Source organism: Acromyrmex echinatior, chromosome 16, assembly GCF_024713525.1.
Source record: "Acromyrmex echinatior isolate Ae372 chromosome 16, ASM2471352v2, whole genome shotgun sequence".
NCBI lineage: Eukaryota > Metazoa > Arthropoda > Insecta > Hymenoptera > Formicidae > Acromyrmex > Acromyrmex echinatior.
The window spans coordinates 1,675,376-1,696,505 of record NC_141867.1 but is presented as its reverse complement, the minus strand read 5'-3'; the positions used below and the strand labels follow the sequence as shown (position 1 = coordinate 1,696,505).

At 36.0% G+C, this 21,130-nt stretch overlaps 1 protein-coding gene across 2 annotated transcripts in view; it reads left to right on the top strand.

The window, feature by feature from the left end:
- The window catches only part of LOC105145069 (inactive tyrosine-protein kinase Dnt), an 81,266-nt gene that overhangs the window by 31,942 nt on the left and 28,194 nt on the right, over positions 1–21,130 (top strand). The window lies entirely within an intron of this gene.

The following is a 21,130-nucleotide window of genomic DNA, read 5'->3' as shown; positions in this document are numbered from 1 at the left end:
TAAAAAACGCTACGAATTAATTCCAACACCTAATATAAAAACTCATTATTATAAATTCAAAATAACAATTTATTTTCTTTTAAAATATATTATAAAATTGATCGAAGGAACAAACTTTTTATAATAATTTAATAAACTTGATTGAAATATTAAATTTACTAGGATTTGGAATAAATTTGATGCTTGTGAACTTATCAATTTATGATAGATTTGGATATATGAATTTTTGAAATATTTAAGACAAAATAGTTATTACTTGCGTACTTTTCTGTGTATATGTATCTACATATGTGTAATATAATTTAATATATTAGGTGTTGGAATTAATTCGTAGCGTTTTTTAATGAAAGAATGTTATTTATTTCACATGAGCATTAAAAAATACATTAATGAAAGTACTTTTAAAACTTATAAATACTTTGTAAAACGCTACGAATTAATTCCAACACCTAATAATATATATATATATATATACTATCTGTTTCTAATATAATATACACAAAATATTGTATTGCAAAACGGTAAATATCTCATTTATATAAAAATCGCAACGTGTCTTTAAATCTGCTGCATAACGTGTCCGATGTTTCTGTGACGTGAAAAATATGTTCGATGGTGAAATATCTTTTTTATCGAATGCAGAAACCTTGTCGGGAAATATCCGTGCATGTCTATGATATAAAATATTCAAAAAGGAATCCCATATGGAGTCATCCTATACTGTAACGCTTTGCATTGTTGAAGCGAGAAAACGATGTAGACCGTTTATTGCCCCCTGGGATTACTCAAGAGCCGATAAAAAATTTACTGACATCCACACCGGATCTTCGCTAAAACGTATAAACGTATCTAGCAAAGTTTGTCATGTTAATCCTTACAGAATCCAGTATTAAACCAAACATATTCATTTACAATAAGTTATTCTCACGTATGTATATCGTCATTTGTTTAAATAACATACAACACATTTTTGACATTTAATAATTTTATTTTAGCAATTACATTGCACAATTCTGAATTTTTTTACTGTGATAATTTATTTCGATAAAAATATATTATTGCACAGTTATACAATATTATATAAATTATTTAAATTAGACAAGCTTCCTTTTTTTAAATTAGACGAGTTTCCTTTTTTCCTAGCATTAATGTTATACCTATTGTTCGTTCGCTTGACTTTTCGAGAAAAAGGAGAGGAAACCACTTTTTCCTCATAATTTTTTGCACTAGAAACAGTTTGATCGATAGAAAGTTAACTGATTCACGTTCGTGAATGAATAATAATACGTTATAGAGGTAATGTTCTATGGCATATTCTGTGAAGTGCATATGTGTCAATTTAGTAAATCGTTTCGGAGCTCAACTTAACTTTTGCGAACAGAACGTGGAGTTTCGGAACTCTCGAATGTCCGCGAACAAGACGTTAAGGCCCCGAAACGTGGGTGGCGTTTAAACTGGAAATTTTGTATATACTGCATAATACGACCTTATTATGTTAAGGTATACGGTAGACTGCAACGCGTGGGCTCCACGGAGGGGTGAATGCATAATACAGTGCTGCAACCCGGAATACTTGTTCAATAGGGTAGGTGGGGAAATTCGAGTTCATATCCGATGGAGGAAGGAAACAAAGTAAAGGAATAGAGTTGTTGCGTGGACGATTTTGATACTAGAGTCCGGTACGGTATCGATATTCACGATTCGACAACGATCATATTTTCTCTTGGCTGCGATATTATTGTTGCAACAGGAAATAATAAAAAATGCCTCTGGAAATGTCGTTTTCATTTGTACGAGCTTATGAATAGATCGGAACAATTGATATGCAATTATTTAACATTTTTCTAGTTTTATTTTGGTTTCATACATACACGTGAACAGTTATAAATATGAAATATATTTTGGAGAAAAATCTCATATTCATTATATATTGGTGGTATAGAAACTAAAAATTTTATTAAATCGCGAAAGACCGTAATAGTTAATCCGACAAGTAGGATTTGTATCTAATAATATATTGCTTATTTTAAAGCTATATATTAGGTGTTGGAATTAATTCGTAGCGTTTTACAAGTGATGGGAAGTACTTTCATTAATGTATTTTTTAATGCTCATGTGAAATAAATAACATTCTTTCATTAAAAAACGCTACGAATTAATTCCAACACCTAATATTATCAGACAAAAATTAAATGTTGTATGCGATCAATAAACTTTCAAGAAAAATAATGATTTCGTAAACAAAAAATAGCGTATAATATTTAAGAATTTTTATATTATATTTAAAATATATTGTTTTAACCTTTCGCCGATAACTGAGATCTTAAAATTTTTAAGTACCATCGACATTTTGATTGCGAATTTTAACAGATAAATTTAAATATCTGTAAAAATAAGTAAAATACAATCCGATTTTTATAATGATAAAAAAGTCATTGTTCAAGATTTGACAAATATATTAGAATTTGTTCAGATTTTTATATAATTCAGAATAATAAAATATTTGCTCTATTTCTTGAAAATCCCTATTGCTGATGGAAGAGTTAAAATTTATGTTGCTGGGGGAAGGTTAATGACACTGAAGAGTTTTTTAATGAATGCGAGATATTCTGAACGTAGGAAACAGCTTACCTCTCTTTTTGACGTTATATAAATGGCGTATTCGAATGCGCCGTATTCACAGCCGGATTTGTGAGAAAGAACTTCAGTAGCGGGTTACTAGTGCAAGGTAAGCCAAATGACGCGTATGTATTAATTTTCTCCCTCGCGCTTGGCGACGCTGGTAACGGCTTTCATCGTCAGATATACATGGCGTTGACGTTTTAATAATTTCATTCGCCGCGTCAAGAGCCCCATTTCCCCGGCGCCATCGCGAGGCATTTTCCGCGAGAGGATCGAATCTGCTCCCTTTCTCTTCGGGGTAGATTCAATTCCAACTTGCAGAATTACACGTACCCGCCGGCGTCGACGACGACGACGACGGCGATGGTGTCGCGGACCCGGCGTGACGCGCGGCAACGTAATTCCGTGCGATTCTTCGAGAAACTCGTTAATTCCTGCGAGAATAAGACTTTTCAATGGTGGTAGAGCGCGCGGAACGCGATGTCGTACGGAAAGTTCGTAATGGGGATGCACGTCGCGGAGGTGGGTAGATAAATAAGGTGAACCGATCAAGAGAGGGAGAGAAAATCACGCGTCGTCGAAGAGCTTCGAATACCGCCTCTCAGGAGCGATGAACTTGGCCAATGAAGCAACTCTGAGTTCCGAAACATTGAAGTTTTATTAGATTCATTAATCTTTAAGTAGGTAAATGGAGTGCTCAGAAAAATCTCAAAAATTGTATAGTTATATTTTTTGATTTATGAGCAGAGTTGAATTTACATTACTTGTAGCCTTACGAGACAGAGGAATATAAAAATAATGAACTTTAAAATTTCTAGGCAACACTTTTTAGTTTTCTTTTCTTTTTTTTTTAAGAAGAAGATTTTTAAAAGTGTGTGGGATGGTCACCTACCTACTAAAAAATTAAATTTATTTAAATAGGATAAAATCAATGCTGTGATTTTCAACGTGATTGAATGCTATCATTCACATAAGACTTTCTTCAACAGGACATTTTTTTATTGGAGCATTATATTTATTTTTATCTAACCATGAATCGTTCTAAATTTAATTGTCAAGTAATTATAAGAATGCGATTCTTTGAGTTACATATCCCTCATATTTTATCGGAACATGAAATTTAGCATTGCTAAAAGAATTTAGCGCATAAATCATCGTTATCACTTCAACGATGCCTCGTTTATCGACAAAAGACTCGCTACGTCGTTCGCCACACGTGAAACACGCCGCCAATTTAAGCGCGAGAGCTCCGTCGAACGAAAACACGATAACGACGATGTCCATCCCCGCGTCGAACGCCGCCGAAACCCATTGTCGCCGTTTTCTTCGCACCTCATCTCACCCTCGTGAATTTGTTCTATCCAACGGCCCTGAGGATCCGACGGTAAAAGTTGCCTATAGAAAACTCTTGGATTTCGTCATTAATTTTCCCAGTAGATGCAGGAGGAAGAGGGATGCGGAGGACGAGCTGGGCTATAGTGAAGATAGTAGCGTCGGTGCTGCTGGCATTGAGCGATCATCTCATCTACTCGGAGAAAGTTAGATGAGGAAATTTGTCCTTGCGATAGGTTCACTCATAGTTCACAAACTTTGGTAGAAGGCCACGCTAGCTACATCGTATTCGGTATACGTGTGGACGTATGTACGTGTATATATGAGCACACCCATATCCACACTCGCGTCGGTCATGTATGAGGCGCTTCCGTCACTGTGGCGACACCCGCTAGATCGAATCATCCCCCTGTCCGTGGATCACCCAGCCATGGAGATTCCGGAGAGCGACTACCCGAGAAAAGGAATTGACTAAACCCCTTGAGAATTAATATCTCAGTGGGGAGCAAACGATCTAAGTGCTTCAATAACCGTCAGAGCGGTTAAGGGTAGAGGATAAAATCATTCCCGTTGGCGTGCAATCATTCGCAATAACAACTAGTCGTTATATTTTTATTATGTAATCTCTACAGTAAAAATACACCTCTATTGTATATTATATCATCTTGTTATTCTTGTTATTCGGATAAATACAAATTTAGTCATATAGTTGTTAATTTAAAAACTACGGTGAGACTCTATTAATGCGATATTATTATTAGAATATAAAAGAAGTTTATAAAGAATCGACTATGAATACCAGCCATCGACTTATCTTTTCGTGCCGTTATTCTTATCTTTAAAATAAAATATGATGTAAAATATATGAGACAATATGTAGAGGGTGCGTCATGATGAAGGCAAAGTATGAGAAGCTCATCTAAAGGCGCCCGCTCAAAAAAGGCGCCTTCTGCTTTATAGGAAACTTGGGATCAAGCGCTCGTTTATCAAAACCGAGAATTACGGACATCTGTCCGCTTTGGAACCGCGCCAAATTGAGCGAGCGTCCGCCTTTCACCGGTGGGCGAGTACTTGAGAATCGATGGAATATTACGTCCATACCTGTCTCAGCCTTCGTTTGATTAACGACGATTAAAACTATAAGGGATCCTCCCGTGTTAACGCGATTCAAGACGACTAGACTGATTCGAAGTCTCCCTTAGTTTATATAATGAGTCTTTTAATTAAAACAATTTAGTACAAGTATTGTGAAGGTTGTTATAAACTGAATAATCATCTCTCGAAAAGAAAAATATATTAATGTAGCAGACTAGATTTATATTTACAGTTGTATATCCTTTATTTATATTGTACATGTCTCTTTACAAAAAACTTTTATATTTAAGACAAATATTACGAATATTTGAAGTACTTTTCCCATGAACTTTTATCCGCTTAATTAAATAGATATATTGAATTCCAGGAATAAGTAATTTTTAGATTAAAGTACATATTATTTAATTATTTAATTGATACGGTTTTTTTTTTAAGAATGACGATATGTATAAAGAATATATGTTCGTGTCAAGCTAATGAATAAATTACTGTGCACACAGTGCGTAACAAATCGCTCCCGCAAGAGTACTTTCGAAATGAACAAGTTATTACCATGGACGTGCAAATTCGATATGAAAATTTGATTCGGAGTGGACAATATGCGAGGTAGTTTACGCACGTGATCCCACGAGAGGCGTCCCTTGACGGGCTGACGGATATCGTGACGGCGTATACTCGCAGGTAACGTAAATGTAATTATCGTTAGGTCTGCGGAGGCCAAGGATCTAATTACACGGTCGTCCAGATTCCGGGACTCAATGACGCGAGTCCATCGAGGCGTAAGCGCGTACGACGTGCGAGACGGGGGGATGAACGAAGGGCACGACTTAAGCGAACTGTACGAGGACGCGGGCTAGCAGAGGGCGGCCAGTGGATGCTTGTGTAAGGTAGAAGGTCGGGATCAGGGGCTCGTTTATCAACCTCGGGATTCCAGACGTCTGTCCCGTGTCCCACGGGATGAATTTATCGGTTTTATAATTAAGCGTGGCTCGCAATACCGACGAGTAACTTGCGCAGTAATTTATATATCTGTATGCTAGCTTTCTCCCTCTTTCTCTTTCTCCCCCTCCTCTCTCTTTTCTCTGCCGCCATTTCTCTTTTTTTTTTTTTCAGCGACGCGATCTCGAAATAGGTGGGCGTGCTTCGTTAACTCTCTTAATTCTCTTTCTTTCTCCCGCTTCTCTTCCGATACCATCTCTTTTATTTCGAAACACTACGTGTTTGGCACGCAAACATTTTTCGGTCATCTAGTTGTAGGGAATAACGAACGAGACGAGATAGTGAAAAGATCGCCAGTTGCGCGCGAAGAATTTAATCCCTCTCGTACTCCGATATTCAACGCGTTTAAATGGTCTAATATTCGAATGGATGACTGGGTTGAGCGTTTTGATAAAGAAAATGATATATACCTACGAGAATGCTATAAAGTTGATTTTATAGTACGTTCAGTGAAATTTCACTCTGATTTTAGTAAATATAATATTTAGCAAATAAGATACATTTTTAATAACACGAAAAAGACAGTTTTGCTGAAATATTTAAAAATGTAACTGAATAAAGATCTGAAAATTATTTTGTTGGACCATCAAAATAATTATGTAAGATGCTCAAACTATGATGTCAAAATGTTTTGTATAATAATGTTCATCATGTTTGAATTCCCTATATAATTATTATGATGATCTTACAAAATTATTTTCACATTTATATGTAGTTAATTTTTTTAGATACTTTAGCAAATTGTTATTTTCTTTTATCAACAGAATACAAAACTATTAATTGAAACAAAAATATAGTTGCTTTTACATAACAAAATGATCTAACATTCAATATCTGATATATAATATCCATTGCACATTTAAGTAACAATAAATATAATGAGTGCAAAAAGTATTCGTACAAGGAATTTTTTTATAAAAAAAACCTTATTTATAAGAGATCATTAATTAGCAATTTTATACAATGAAACTTTCTGTCGAACAAACGAGCTTCGCGTATATATCTGATTTTAGAAACTTTTCTCGATTGTACGAATATTTTTGAGTGTCCAAATAATAAAATTGTTATCTCTCGCTTATTTTTAAGATGATATGTTTCTTATTATTAATAATATTAATACACATCTTTTTGGTGCACATAATTTTGACATGCAATCTATTTTATTCTTTATGAATAAATTGTTAATTACCCAGCAAGAAATAACCGTCAATTAGATCGAATCGATGCCGAATTGAAATATCGAAATCATCGTATCGATATCGATTCAACATCATTTCGAATAATGTTTACTTTTTAAAAATAAAGTTTTTTTTTTTAAATATTTTCTCTGTACTAATACTTTTTGCACTCACTATAACAGTTATGTATGTATAAATAAATACTATAAAACGTATGTCAGTATAGACACATTTGCTTCACAAATATTTTGAGTTTCGACTAACGTGTGCATTTTTATTTACTAAAAACAAGCAAATGAAAAATTAAATAGCCATAAGTGAGATTAGATACTTTGATGAGCAATCTTGCGCTAGCTAATACTTTGTCTATGTATGGAATGAGTAATGGAAACTTGATTTCATCACGAGATGAAACTATAGCATCTCGTTATTAAGCTCTCTCTCTCTCTTCCTCGCTCTTTTGTTGTTGTTTTTCAATCTCGACAGACACTAAAGCAACCTACTATATGATCATAGAGTATAAAATATTCGTCCGCGCGGAATTTCGTGGAATTCAATTCGATCGGCGGACGTGAATGCGAACTGCACGTTGCGGTCGATAATGAGAAGCTATGGACGCGCAAATGACGAGAATTAGAAACGCAATTTTCGAGCACGTCGAGTATTTACATACGAGAATAATGCCGGCATCGGCGAGTTCGTTATTTTGCAATGAACTTTCCTCATTTATAGTGTGCTTAATTTAAAACATTTCGCAAATAACGAGACGTATTCTCTGCATTCAATTTACATAGAGATTACTGTGTGATAGCGTGATAGCATCATTAGCGCTTATCATAAGTAAGAGAGACAGATTTATGTCTCTGCAACGGACACTTTATAAGAGTCCTGGGTTCTAACATTTATCATATGAAATTGTTATAAAACTTAACATCTTCTGGCGAGTTGTCATTCGCGTGAGAAATGATAGGACAAAATAAAAGAAATCCAAATACTTTCTTTTTCAATTCTGAGATTTTTTTATCCTAAAATATATATATACAGTCTGTTCAATAAGAACGTGATGCTCATTATGTTCAATAAGAACGTGATGCTCATTATTCTACAAAGAGCGGCCGTAGCGATATCTTCCTGAACTCGTTTGAACCTTTATTTCGTGCTCTTTTGCGCAATATATCCTACCAGCACATTGTATAGTTACGTCAGCGAATTTATTATTTTTACAATGAGTGCCAAATTCTTGAAGCGGTACGAGGCAGTGTTTTTAGTGAATGGAATGACCGGCAATGTCCCCAGATGCTAATCCCATTGAAAATGTGTGGTCGTACATGAAGATGAAACTCAAAGGAAAGCCAGTGTACACGGTGGAGCAGCTGTCATTTCAAATTAAGAAGATATGGCGATCTTTGCCAAAGAAATATGCAGATAACCTCGTCGAAAGTATGGAAAAAAGGTGTCATGCAATAATCAGTAATGGAGGTGATTGGACAAAATACTAGGGTAGGTAATTGCGCAATAGCTAATAATGTGTACTTCAAAAAAAAAATAAAAAACTATCTAAATGTTTATAGTTTTTTGATTATGGCAGACACTTTCTTATTGAACAGACTGTATATATATATATATATACGAGGGCAAGGTGAAAAGTAACCGACCTCAACATGAAAACATGAACTATGTACAAAGTTTTTAGTTAAGTACCAAGTGTTATATATCAAATTACTCGTATTAAATATCTATAATTTATACTTTGATCACTTTTCTGAACAATTCATAGCTAAAAAGTTAGAGTCAAAAATATGTTAGCGCTTTTTTTCAAATCTGCCGCAGCAACTTATAAGCCTACCGAGCCTATGCTAACCTGTAGAGAAAAATGGTCAAGGCAGAAATTGTAACCGCCTTTAATGTGAGCAATATGATATATAACACTTGAATATATACCGAAAAGTTTGACTTCGATGGCAGCATCTTCAACAACAAGTACTTTTTTTCTTAAATTTTCGTTTTTTGCTTTTTTTCTTCTTATGGTTTTTTGACTATAACTTTTTAGCTGTGAATTGTTTAGCAAAGTGGTCAAAGGAGGAAATATAGATATTTTCAATGCGAGTAATTTGATATATAACACTTGGTACTTAACTAAAAATTTTGTACATAGTTCATGTTTTCATGTTGAGGTCGGTTACTTTTCACCTTGCCCTCGTATATATATATATATATATATATATATATATATTTAAAATAATATTATAATGATTCATAAATTCATCGTGCCAGAAGCCATTTTGCGGCAGCTCGTATATGGCGCTTTACGAATTATGCTCGGTACAGAGATGAACGATGATACGAATCCCGTTGCATGCGGACTACTCTCCGCGATGTAGTAATTCGCATTGCAACCACGGCCGTGAGACTCACAGTTGGACGTATTATGGCACGTCAGAAAGCCATGCCGGAGGTTTCTCTGCCGGTCGCAGGCCATAAACTAAATGACGAGCTTCGAGCTCTTGGGATTCGCACACTGTGAAACATACGAGAAGAGGACTGCAATGTTATTGTTGCTAGCCAACTCGCGCAGAGACGTTAGTGTAGACTACAACGCGCTAACAAGCAGGTAATTACAATGAAACGATTGAGCCGTCACTGCCTGTAGTACAGGAGAAATCCAGGTAGTTATCGCAACTGTTGAAATCCCGGAGTACCGTTCGCGAATTTGAGTTGGGAACGCCTCGGAAGAGAGGGATGGGCAATGAAAGACGGATGCGATATGCGAGGAGTCGCAGAAAGACGGATAGCAAGGAAGAGAGAAAGAGAGAACTGGGAAAACGAGGGAACGCGAGATGGGGAAAGGAGAGCATGAAGAGAAAGGCAAAGCGGAAAGGAGTGAGAGAGAATGGATACGAGCCTAGTATGGAGTTTGAGGCTTGTTTGAACAGGCTGCAGCTTCCAGAGAGGGTGGACTGGGAGGTGCTGGGGGGAAGGGGGGGTTGCTATGACGATCACGCCCCATCGAATTACGCGAAAATTGCCCTACGTACCCTCGACCCCTCATCCATCCCCCTTCCACCCTCGGTACCTCCCCCTCCTCTCTCTCCCCATCATACCTCATCCACCCTTCATCAGGACTTCAGTCATTCCAATCTCCTCTCCCGTCGCCCCGTCGCGTTACGAATGTGAGCGAGGATAAACGGCTCGCCGAATTGTGCTTCTCGATGAACCTTCTCGAGTTTGCGATACCTTTCGTTGAGAGGAACGGCGGTTGAAGTAAGTGGAGTCTTAAGTCAATGTTAAGAGTAGACAGGTTTTCCCACTTCGTCTTAATCACTATGTTACTAAAAATATGAAGTACGGTTACTTAACGCAATCGATATGTAATCATCCACAGGAAGGTGGACGACGATTTTCTTGAAGTAAGCTAAAAATTTAGCTAGATATAAATCTGAAAATAATTTTCCATCAAACTGCTTGCTAGAATGTCAAAACTTTTTACACCATTTATTATACATCATGTTTGAGATTCTTATACATACATATTAATTATTTTAATAATCCAATAAAATTATTTTCAGCTCTATATCTGGCTAAATTTTTAAATACTTAAAAAAAAATTATTCTTTTTTTACGTCACAAAATGCAATTACATCGTGGAAGCTTAACCAACAGCTTAACCAAATATATAAAATATATTAAATTAATGATTTTAATAACAAGCTTTTTAGCTTAAATTCATATAAAATTATAAAATGTTAAAGAGAGTACACGCGTAGGTATAACAATGAGCTTATGTATATTCATAGCATATCAGAAAGTTTATTTCGTTCGTAAGAACGGCGCAAATTTGGGAAAATAATTCGCAGAATTCAAACATCGATCGGCGACACAGCCGCTCTCACCCGTCAAAGAAACTAATTTCTCCGTGCGGTTCAGATTTCCATTATCGTGCACGAGAGCGTTTTCATTTCCTTACAGAAGCGTCTGCCGTGTAAACAGCGCATAATGGAATATATTGGAGTCGAGAATATAGTTTGGAAGTGTATTGTGGAGAAGGGCTAAAACGCTCACCAATAATCGAAGTAAAAGGATAAAATAACAAAATTCTCTGCATACAAATATCTAGCAATACCTATGTTAGTAATTATAATATAATTGTTCATAAAATTATTACCAAATTTTCAAGAAACCTTAATCAATACTTGATACTTATACCATTTTGTACAAAACTTTGTAAAGAGTATATAGCAGTTAATTAAAAATTTTCTTATACTCGCTGACAACTGCTGTCAAAGTGTGTACACAGTATCTCGGGGGATTTATATTCTACTATAAAATTTGTAATGTAATATTTTATTGCGCAATGAGGTAATACACTGCAATTAATTTAATATTGTAACTACCGTTATAGCGTTAACAATATTGAATAATTTAATTCGCGCTACATTGTAAATGCGTCACGTCACAAATGGGGCACAATGCCGTGAGCTAAATAATGGAAGCCTTACGCGCGCGTGATAGTAACCGTTCTCCAACTTCGACTCCTAATCGCTCGCAGACTTCGCTGGGCCATCGGATTCGGTTAGAACTTCGCAGCGAGCTGCTGTTCCGCGAAGTTCACGTTCGACCGGTAACCGCACCGTTAAGCCGTCTCGATCTCCGAGATTTCCGTCGTGCAGATTTAAAAGGTCGTTACGTCTCCGCCGTGGTCGCTGATCGTATTTCTTTTTTGATCCGTTCGGCAATAAGCCGTCCGCGGGATTAAAAGATTACGACGTCCAATATCGGCGCGGAGGACTGGTTGGGTTCCGAATAAGCACGGGTATAGACGTCGCACGAGATTCCTGCGGGAATTCCGGCAATCCTTTACGTGACTACCTTCCGACCTCGTCCCTTGCTACGTGAGTATCAAGGGGAAGCAATGTTTTCGCATTAGGGATAAACTGCCTCACGTCCCGACGGTCGGTCGGCGAGCGAGTGTCGCCAAGCCGCTGCAATTTATACGCTCCTGGCGCCAATTAACTGGACTTCCGCGTAATAAAATTAGTCTCGTGCGATTTGACCCTGTCGTCGCGACGTGGTTAACTCCACGGAAGAGTACTGGAATATTGCGTTGGCGATTCCCGAGCGTTGCCGAACGAATTTTATTAAAGTGGATAAAATAAGAATCTGTGGAAATAAAATATCTTACTTTTTGCTAGCCGATATATATATTGGCGAAATCAAATCATTATTTGATGATTTTCTTGTTCAAACAGCAGGTATTTATAGTAGTGTAACGCAGAAGTCATGAAGTGCAGGATAACAGAATGAAGATTGAAAAACCTTATTAAAATCTGCATTAAAAACATTGTTTACACTTATTTATTTCAATTTATTCTAAAGATTTTTCTGAGCACTAATAAATAGTCATTATATTATTCCGAACTATTACACTCAGAATTAGAGGCATGTATTTGAAATATTTTTATTTAAAACACATTTGCAATACAAGTGTATTTTATATTTAAATCAAAAGATTGAAAGATTTGTGTATTTTTTAATTTTCAAATAATAAATTTGATTGTTAAATATTAAAAATTATCTTAATATTTGAAATACAAAATACAAGATACAATTGTCTTAGAAATACTGCTTTCATGCTCAGTCCTGATTATATTTTACTTGAGATTTGAGATATAAAGTATTATTTCACACGCACACACACACACACACACACACACACACACACACACACACGTATGTATACACATTCATTTTCTGTTCTTATTGTGTTATCATTACTGTAACTTTTTCTTTGACGTTTTCATGAATCATATTTCTCATTGTCTTTAATGCAAGTCAGAGAACGTGGAGAAAAGATACATGTACGTATAAAATCCACTACGTAAAATATTCCGTTAAAATTAAGAAATAAAGAATAACGCTATGAGCACACTAGGGGAAAAATGGATAGGTAGCGAAAGTAAAGGAGTATGAAAGCAGACGGCACGTTATAGAGGCAAGAGATTCCATATTTCATAGAGATAACGAAGACAAGTGATGCCTGGGAATATGAAGCTCAAGAAAATGAATAAGGGACTGGCGCGGTGATATGTAGCGCGACAAAAGTGTCAAAATCATAATCGTACATAATGCATTTAAAGTAGCATAAATTGTGCATTATAACGGAATAGAAGAAACAAAGAAGGAAAACAAGTGAAATAGAAATATAAAGTAAAAATATCAATTTTAAACGAATGAAATTAAATTAATATGCTAGAAATATACTGAATAAATACATGCTTTTAAATTATGTGAGCGCGCCTTAATTAAATACAGCTGTATTTATTTCTAGCAGCATCCAAGCAAATAATTTATTTTAGTAGCTACAAAAAGCACGTATCATTAACGATGAAGAAGAATAAAGGAAGAAGAGAACTGGCCGTAGGCACTAGCTGTGAGTTTATAAGGGAAAATGGATGCACGTGGACAGACAGCCCGCAGACGGGCAACACTCGTGTACACATGCTAAGTGCATCGCGCCCTAGAGCGAGTATATTGCGTTAACACCGAGGGTGCAAACAGCCCTTGCTTCGCTTACACCCTTTGTACGACGTTCTTGTTCTCTTCGCGACAGTACAGTCCGGCTAATTATTAAAGCGTTAAAACCGCTCGTTAAGTCGTCATTTACGTCGCGGTAGCATAATTCCGAAGATTAATACAGAAATAATCTTTTGACAAAATTAAGCAAGGACATGGAATTTTGCTAAAATAATTTCTATAAATAATCTCTACATAAACGATATTATTAAAGAGTTGCTTCCTTTATATATATATTCCTTTTTATATATAATATTGCAACCTTTAAATTCCAAAATAGAGTTTTCGCAAAGAAATTTTAGATGCATAATAATATCATTCACGTAATTATTTTACGATTAAAATTTTCAGTCATAAAAAGAGAGCAAGTTGAGTTATAATGATCGAATTATATATACATCATGGAGATGGAAAGAAAGGAAAGCACAAAGAATCTTACTTCAAATTCTTTAATTATTTAATTCTTTAATCTGCAGTCCTTCCGCAAATTTTTATTCATTTCCGCGTTTTACCGTTTCTTTGAACTCAAGAAAATACTTTACGTTTATTCGCAATAGGAATATAAATCAATTATATATATATATATACACGTCTTTTATGTCTGTTATCTTTAATTAATTTCATGTACTGGCAGTGTCATTGCACCTCCCGGTACGTTAATGTTAACGGTTTCCGCGAAGGAGGTTTCTTCGCTCCGTTCTCCCTTGTTGTTAATTCATTTGCCTACGAAGCAACTAGGCTAGGGAGGGGCAGTCAAAGGCGGCTCTGGAACGAGGGTGATTAATTCATCGTGTCGTCGGAAGTGGCATTAAGACGCCTTCGTATAAACGCTGTCCAAAAGGAAGTGGCACCACCTCGCCTCACCTCTCGGGCAACCAGTCTATCTACGTATAAAAGCATTAACGGCTATATACGTATATATGCGATTGAGATATTATGGAGAGACTAAACGTCCTTTGCGTGCCTCTAAAGAGTAGACCTGCGAGTAGATACCGAGAGGGATGTTAAGGGGTTTCCGTTCGTATGCACGCGATGCTCGACGTTGCCCGCGACTTATAGCTGCTTCTCATATTCTTTCTATCGAAAATTTTAATTCGGTCCATATTTAACTTTTTTTTTATTTCTAATTATTTAATGAAGCTACTTAAAATCAATCGGTAAATATTATGAATAAAATAAATCGATGGACGTCTCATTTCTCTCAAAATTTTTTCGATTTTCTCATTTTATGATCGATCGAAGCTATGCTTATAAATTTTTATTTTATTCGTTTAATAAAACAAAAAATGCGAGTCGCATTTTGATATATTTTTAAAAGCAATTTGGAGATTCGTCTATGCGTTACCTTTACCTATTGAGAAATTCTCGACATACCGCGAATCTCCTATGCTATTTCTGTCAAAGGCTCCGATTTAATTTCTTGTGGTTAAAGGCCATCGGTCAAAGAAAAGGGAACCGAATCAAAGCGTAAACTTTCGTCCATCGCAGTTCAAGTGCGAGGGTTTTCAACAGCGATACGGAGGGCGGACACGCAAAAAAACCAATGGCATTTCGTTATTGCATGCTGAAAGTAAGAAGAAAACCATAGAAGGAATCTCGTAAGGCATCGCTTGTTATATGCTATGTTTTTTCGCGACCATTTCTCGACTTGTTTGTAGATGTTTTTGAAAACATTATTTAAATCTGATTCTCTACGTTTGTTCGCCATGATTTTTGCAGTTTATTTGAAGACAAATAAAAACCTCGATATTACTTATATAAATTATCTTTGATACTCGATAGGATATATTTGTATATATCCTATCGAGTATCCAAAATAATTTAATTAAAGAAGAAATTAACAAAATTTATTTTATTATAATTATTAATATCGAGTTTTTTATTTGTCTTCAGATAAATTGTAAAAAATATAGCGTGCAAACGAGAATCAGATTTAATTAATATCTCTATAAAATATCTTATACATAAAATATATATATATTATAAGGAAAATTCTATTCTGAATAAAATACTTTTTTAATGTTAATTTATTAAAATATTACATATAATTTATGATTGTGATCTTATAAAATTTTACGATTTAATCAGATTTCATGTGTATGAAAATTGTCATCATTGTTATGGTCTGAAATGAATGAGATTTTAATTTATAATTTAGAACTGCATGATTAACGAAAAATACTGCTGCCCTGTCATATTTAAATTTAAAATGAAAGCAGGTACATATATCTATGGAAAACGACTCGAAAATTCGCTGTTTTAATCGACTGTACGATACGATACGAGAGGAAACCGTACGGGTTCAATCGTGTAAAAGATCGATCGAAAAATTCCCATAAAAATTACACGATCGTTGCTTCGAGTGCTTAGCGACACGTGACTAATTTCGTGGCTTATGCACCAATGGATATCGGTTGAAGCCGTGTACTTTTTAGTTATGCGGAAATATATGCGACGTAACTACGTTTCGGTAGTATTTGCTTAACGTGTTTTCTCCCAATTTAAAAATAATATTCAATACGCGCGCGTGCTATAAATCCACTATTATGATAATGGAAGTAACATTATTGCCTCCTAAAACAATGAATCGGACGAATTTTCAATATGACAAAAGATCGAACGCTTTTAACAACAATAAATTGCTTGAACACAGATTAAAATCTAAAGTAGCTTATTTTAATTAATATTTATCTAAAATGAAAAAAATTCAATTAATTTTATTAAATGTAGAAGAATTTTATATAGTTGCTAAAATTTTTATTTTAGCTTGCTTATATTTATCATTATATCGCATGAATAATGGAAGTGTTTAACATTTGCTCTATATATTATATGTAACTCAGTAAAAACGTAGCAGCGCGTGTCAAGGATCGATAAGAAATATCATGTCTAAACTTATTAGAGCTCACGACATACGCTCGACTGATCCGCGATATTGAAACCTATCTCGAAAATCCTGGCGCCACGATTAATCACCAAAGCCGCGATCGGCGGCGTTGACCCTTTTCTGTACGCTTCATGCCGCGTTTATCATCGTACTTTTCGCATGGCCGCACATTTTTCATCGCTCACGCGCATCCAGCCGAATCAACCAGCGGGCTCGCTCACTGGAATAACACAAGGACGCGAATAATACGAGCCGGGAATAATTCCGGGATAAATCAGCCTGTCTTCGTCCTTTAATATTCTCCCCGGTACTGTCCGATAATACAAAATCGCGGCATAATTTCGGTATAAATCGAGGGCGGGGGAGAAACACCATCGTCCCTTTAAAAGCCACGGGCGTTTCCTTCCTGGTGTCGGACGATAGGATTCCCCCGTGTTATACGACTTCCTTTTCATCGACAGCAACAATGGCGGTGGTGCACGTCGCCTCTCGTCGTCTCTCCAGAATCGAAGTTTGCTCTTTGTACACAGAAACACGCGCGTACGCTCAGCTCACACTCTTGTATGTACACTCCCGTGCACGAGATACGCGGAAAATACAGAAGAAGGTTGATGGATCGCAATTCACGCGATCTCTCGCGTTTATGGGCGTCGCGACAGGAAGTGCGAGAGGATGCATTGCATCCTCCCTTCACTGTTTCAAACCGGAAGATCAAGTCGGTGTGAAAAATTTAGCGGAGAAACTTGTAACTAGCCATAGGAATACAAACTACCTGATAAACTCATTAGGAATACACCGAAGGGGATGGTGGTGAATCTCGTGAAGTCGTTTTGAGTAAAATACGGAAATACATTGGGAAATGAAACATGCATGTCGAAAGTTAATATATTATTTATAGTGTCTCTTTAATTGATAAATATAAGTAGAAAAGTTTCTAAGTTCCGTCTAAGAAAACTTTTCTCATGCGCCACTCTCGCTGAAACTATGTCGGCGCCCATGATTCTGTTCTTTCTGGATTCGAGAAGGGTGCACGACGAGAGGAGCAGACGCCTCTTGGGCAAACATTTTTACGCTATTACGGGAATCCGAGACTAGATATTAAGCAAACGCTTACAGCTGCAGGAAATCACTCGAGTTTCACCTTACGCTATTCTGTCATTCTTTCTCTCTTTTTCGAAGGCTATCGAACGAAGAAGATCAAAATCTGCGATTTATTCCGCGAATTTTCATGGAAAAACATGTAATACAGACACTCGTATAAGTGACAATGCTAAATTCAATCGATATGACGCAAAATAAAATTCTCTCTTAAAAAATTGTATTGTATTTTCACACTGAAAAAAATTGCTAAATTTTGATAAATATTTGTTTGAATAGTACTAATTAAATATTTATTAAATGTAAATATATATTTATTTGGTAAGAATTATTTATCTAAGTATCATTTTTTTTTATTAAATATATATTTATTTACTGCAAATAAATGTTTCGTTAGTACTTTTTAAATAAATATTTATTAAAACTTATTAATTTTTTTTTCAATGCATGGTTGGACAAAGAATAAATTTATTACTATTTTTTCGTTAAAAAATGATTGGATATAACAGGACAATAGGAGTCAAGCACGGTGCAATTCTTGTGCAAACCAATACGGTTAACAAAACAACTTTAATAATAATTAATCCGCTTGTATGTTCGGCTCACTTTTGAGCCTCCTCAAAAACAATATGATGTAATTACAAACAATTTGTTTACAAATTAATTCATTTCAGTGAGCCATCTCCACCTATTAACGGAAACTATAATATAATATAAAAACTCTAATAACAATCTAAAATGTATTAAAATTATTAAAAGGTAAATTTATTGGAAGCAAAAATTTTATTGTAAAATACTAGAAGCTCACTAAAACAATAATTCACTATATCGCAAAGTATAAAAAAACTTAAATTCTATCGGTTTAAAACTAGTCTTTGACCATTCAGCGAATCAGTATCAATTATCTTGAAATTGATGAATAATTTTTAATACACCTAAAATGTTAATCGCGAAAAAAAAGAAAAAAGAAGGGAAAAAACTCTGATATTAATTATAGTCCAGTCGGACGTCAAAGCCAAAACTGAATCTTTAATAATTTAATCTTAATGTAACAAAGACTGTACACTAATGATTGCCCTGTTATATCCAACCATTTTGTATTACAATATTAAAGAGTCTTTAAGAATGAATTCGTATTTATTTTTTTATTACTGTTTTGTCAAATGTAGTAATGTTACAAAAGAAATATATTATCTCTCCTGTAATTAAATTCATTGATTACTATATGAGGAAGAAAAAGAAGGAAAAGAAATTTTATTACTTCAGCTTTATTGATTGCTACATGACTATTTTTATGATTTGTTGGAATTGACGTTATTGATACTTTCTGTTTTAATTCTACTCTTGCCTTGCCATAACTCTTGTCTCGCGTCATAAAATACATTTGCAGCACACCACAAATCAATCTAGATTTGTTTAGCGATATCGACCGTTTCTCTCATACCGGACGAGAGTTCGAAGAGCAATTCCGAGAGACGTGAGCGCGTTTAGTCCGGACGCAGTTGATTTATCGTGGGAGAAAAGGGCGGTGCGGCAGTGAAAGAAAAGGGTAGCTTTTCGACGAGAGAACGAGGCACTTCTGTCAATTACTACCCGTCGCGTAGGTAGAACGGTGAAAACACGTTTTATTCCCTGGCAGGTCGTACGCGACGGATAGATGTCACGTCATCGCCACCCTCGAGAAGCGATTACGAGGCAAACGGCGTCCCGTCTCGAAACCACCCTCGACAGCGCGTCCTCGATTCAACCGCATCGTCATTAAGTTACCGTCAATTAGAACAAATGCCAGGGCGAGAGCGTTCAGTATGAAAAAGCTCGCGTGCCTGTTGAAGAAAATCGGAAATGCCATTCGTCATTTGTCTACCCTTCCGAGAGAGAACTTTAACTACCCCCTGTACTTACGATGGAAAGTTTGTAGTTTCTTTTAAAAAAAAAGTTGTTATATGCACCGGAATTGATTCTATACGAAAAGTATCAAATTAATTACGTAAAAATAAATTTACATTAATTGTTTACATTTCTTGGTACGTAAAAAAATTGTTTAGCATAAATACTTAACTGTAATTAAATTTACAGTAATAGAATCTGTTAAAGATAACTCGAAGCCGTAATTCTCTCACGATCTCTTTCTATCGCGACATCAACGACTGTGAATAATTACTCGCGTGATACCTTTGCAATCCTTGAATCAAAATAAATCGTCCACCGTGAATTGAGCCACTTTCTATAATTAAAGGGAAAGGCCCGACTATGTGAAATGTGATCTAAGAGTTGTTTGACGGTCTTGATACAAACGAGAGGAGGGATACACGCGGTATCTTATGCACAGATATTCCACGGGGAGTGTCGTGATATCCATTCATCTCGATGTCCGTGTGATTAACGAAGAATAGAAAAAAATAATAAATATTAAGAAGGAGCGAGGAGGAAAAAGAAAGAGAGGTACGTGATCTCGAGTACGCTATGTACGGGGGTACGATAGGCAGGTGTCACGCAACCCCCCAGCGCGACGATTACGACGATTACCGGAGAGCCGGGAGGGTGGAGTCGCCTTTCCGTTGACACCGCATCACGAAACAGTAACCAGGTTATTTATGCCACCTCGTAAAACTTGTGGCGTGTCTGAACACACTAGTCGCTGCCACCCCGTCTCGTCCTTCCCTCGTCGCACGGGGACCAATCTCGAATGACAGAATGGGGGTGGTGCAGTCGTGCCTTCCAGGATCGCGACTGCCTGACGATGCGGACTTGGCTCGACTCGGGCTCGAAGGTTACGAGATAGGCGGCAGTAAATACGAATAGACCGACGTGCGGGATTTAATGTGAAATATCGCATGCCGACCGATACGGCGGCGATATATATTCATATATCTATAACGTTAATATGCGCAATCGTATATGCGGTGGCCGCGAGAAGGGACTGCGAGTCTGGCATTTTCATGAGTTATGGGCGTCGCGCGCTATTTTTATTACGTGTCGGCATATCGTCCGGCGGACGATAACTGGAATACTTTTCCGGTACGAAATATCGGCGCGCGAGAAGGAAGTTTGCGTTGAAACACGAGCGTATAAATGACTTCTTAAGAATTTGCCTATGTTAATTTTTTTAAAACTCTTTCGAATGAAATCTCGCTCTAAAGAGTAAAAATTAAGCCAGTCTTAGAAAAAGAGTGGTTTAAAAATTTTCAATTTTTAAGAGTGAGATTTCACTCTTCAGAATAAGATTCTATAAATTTTAAGTCCACTTTAACGATCTATAATTTACGATCAAATTCGGAACAGAATTCTATTTATAATTTTGCGTGTCTCGTGTAACATAGAAAACATTTAAAGAAGTATAAAATTCACG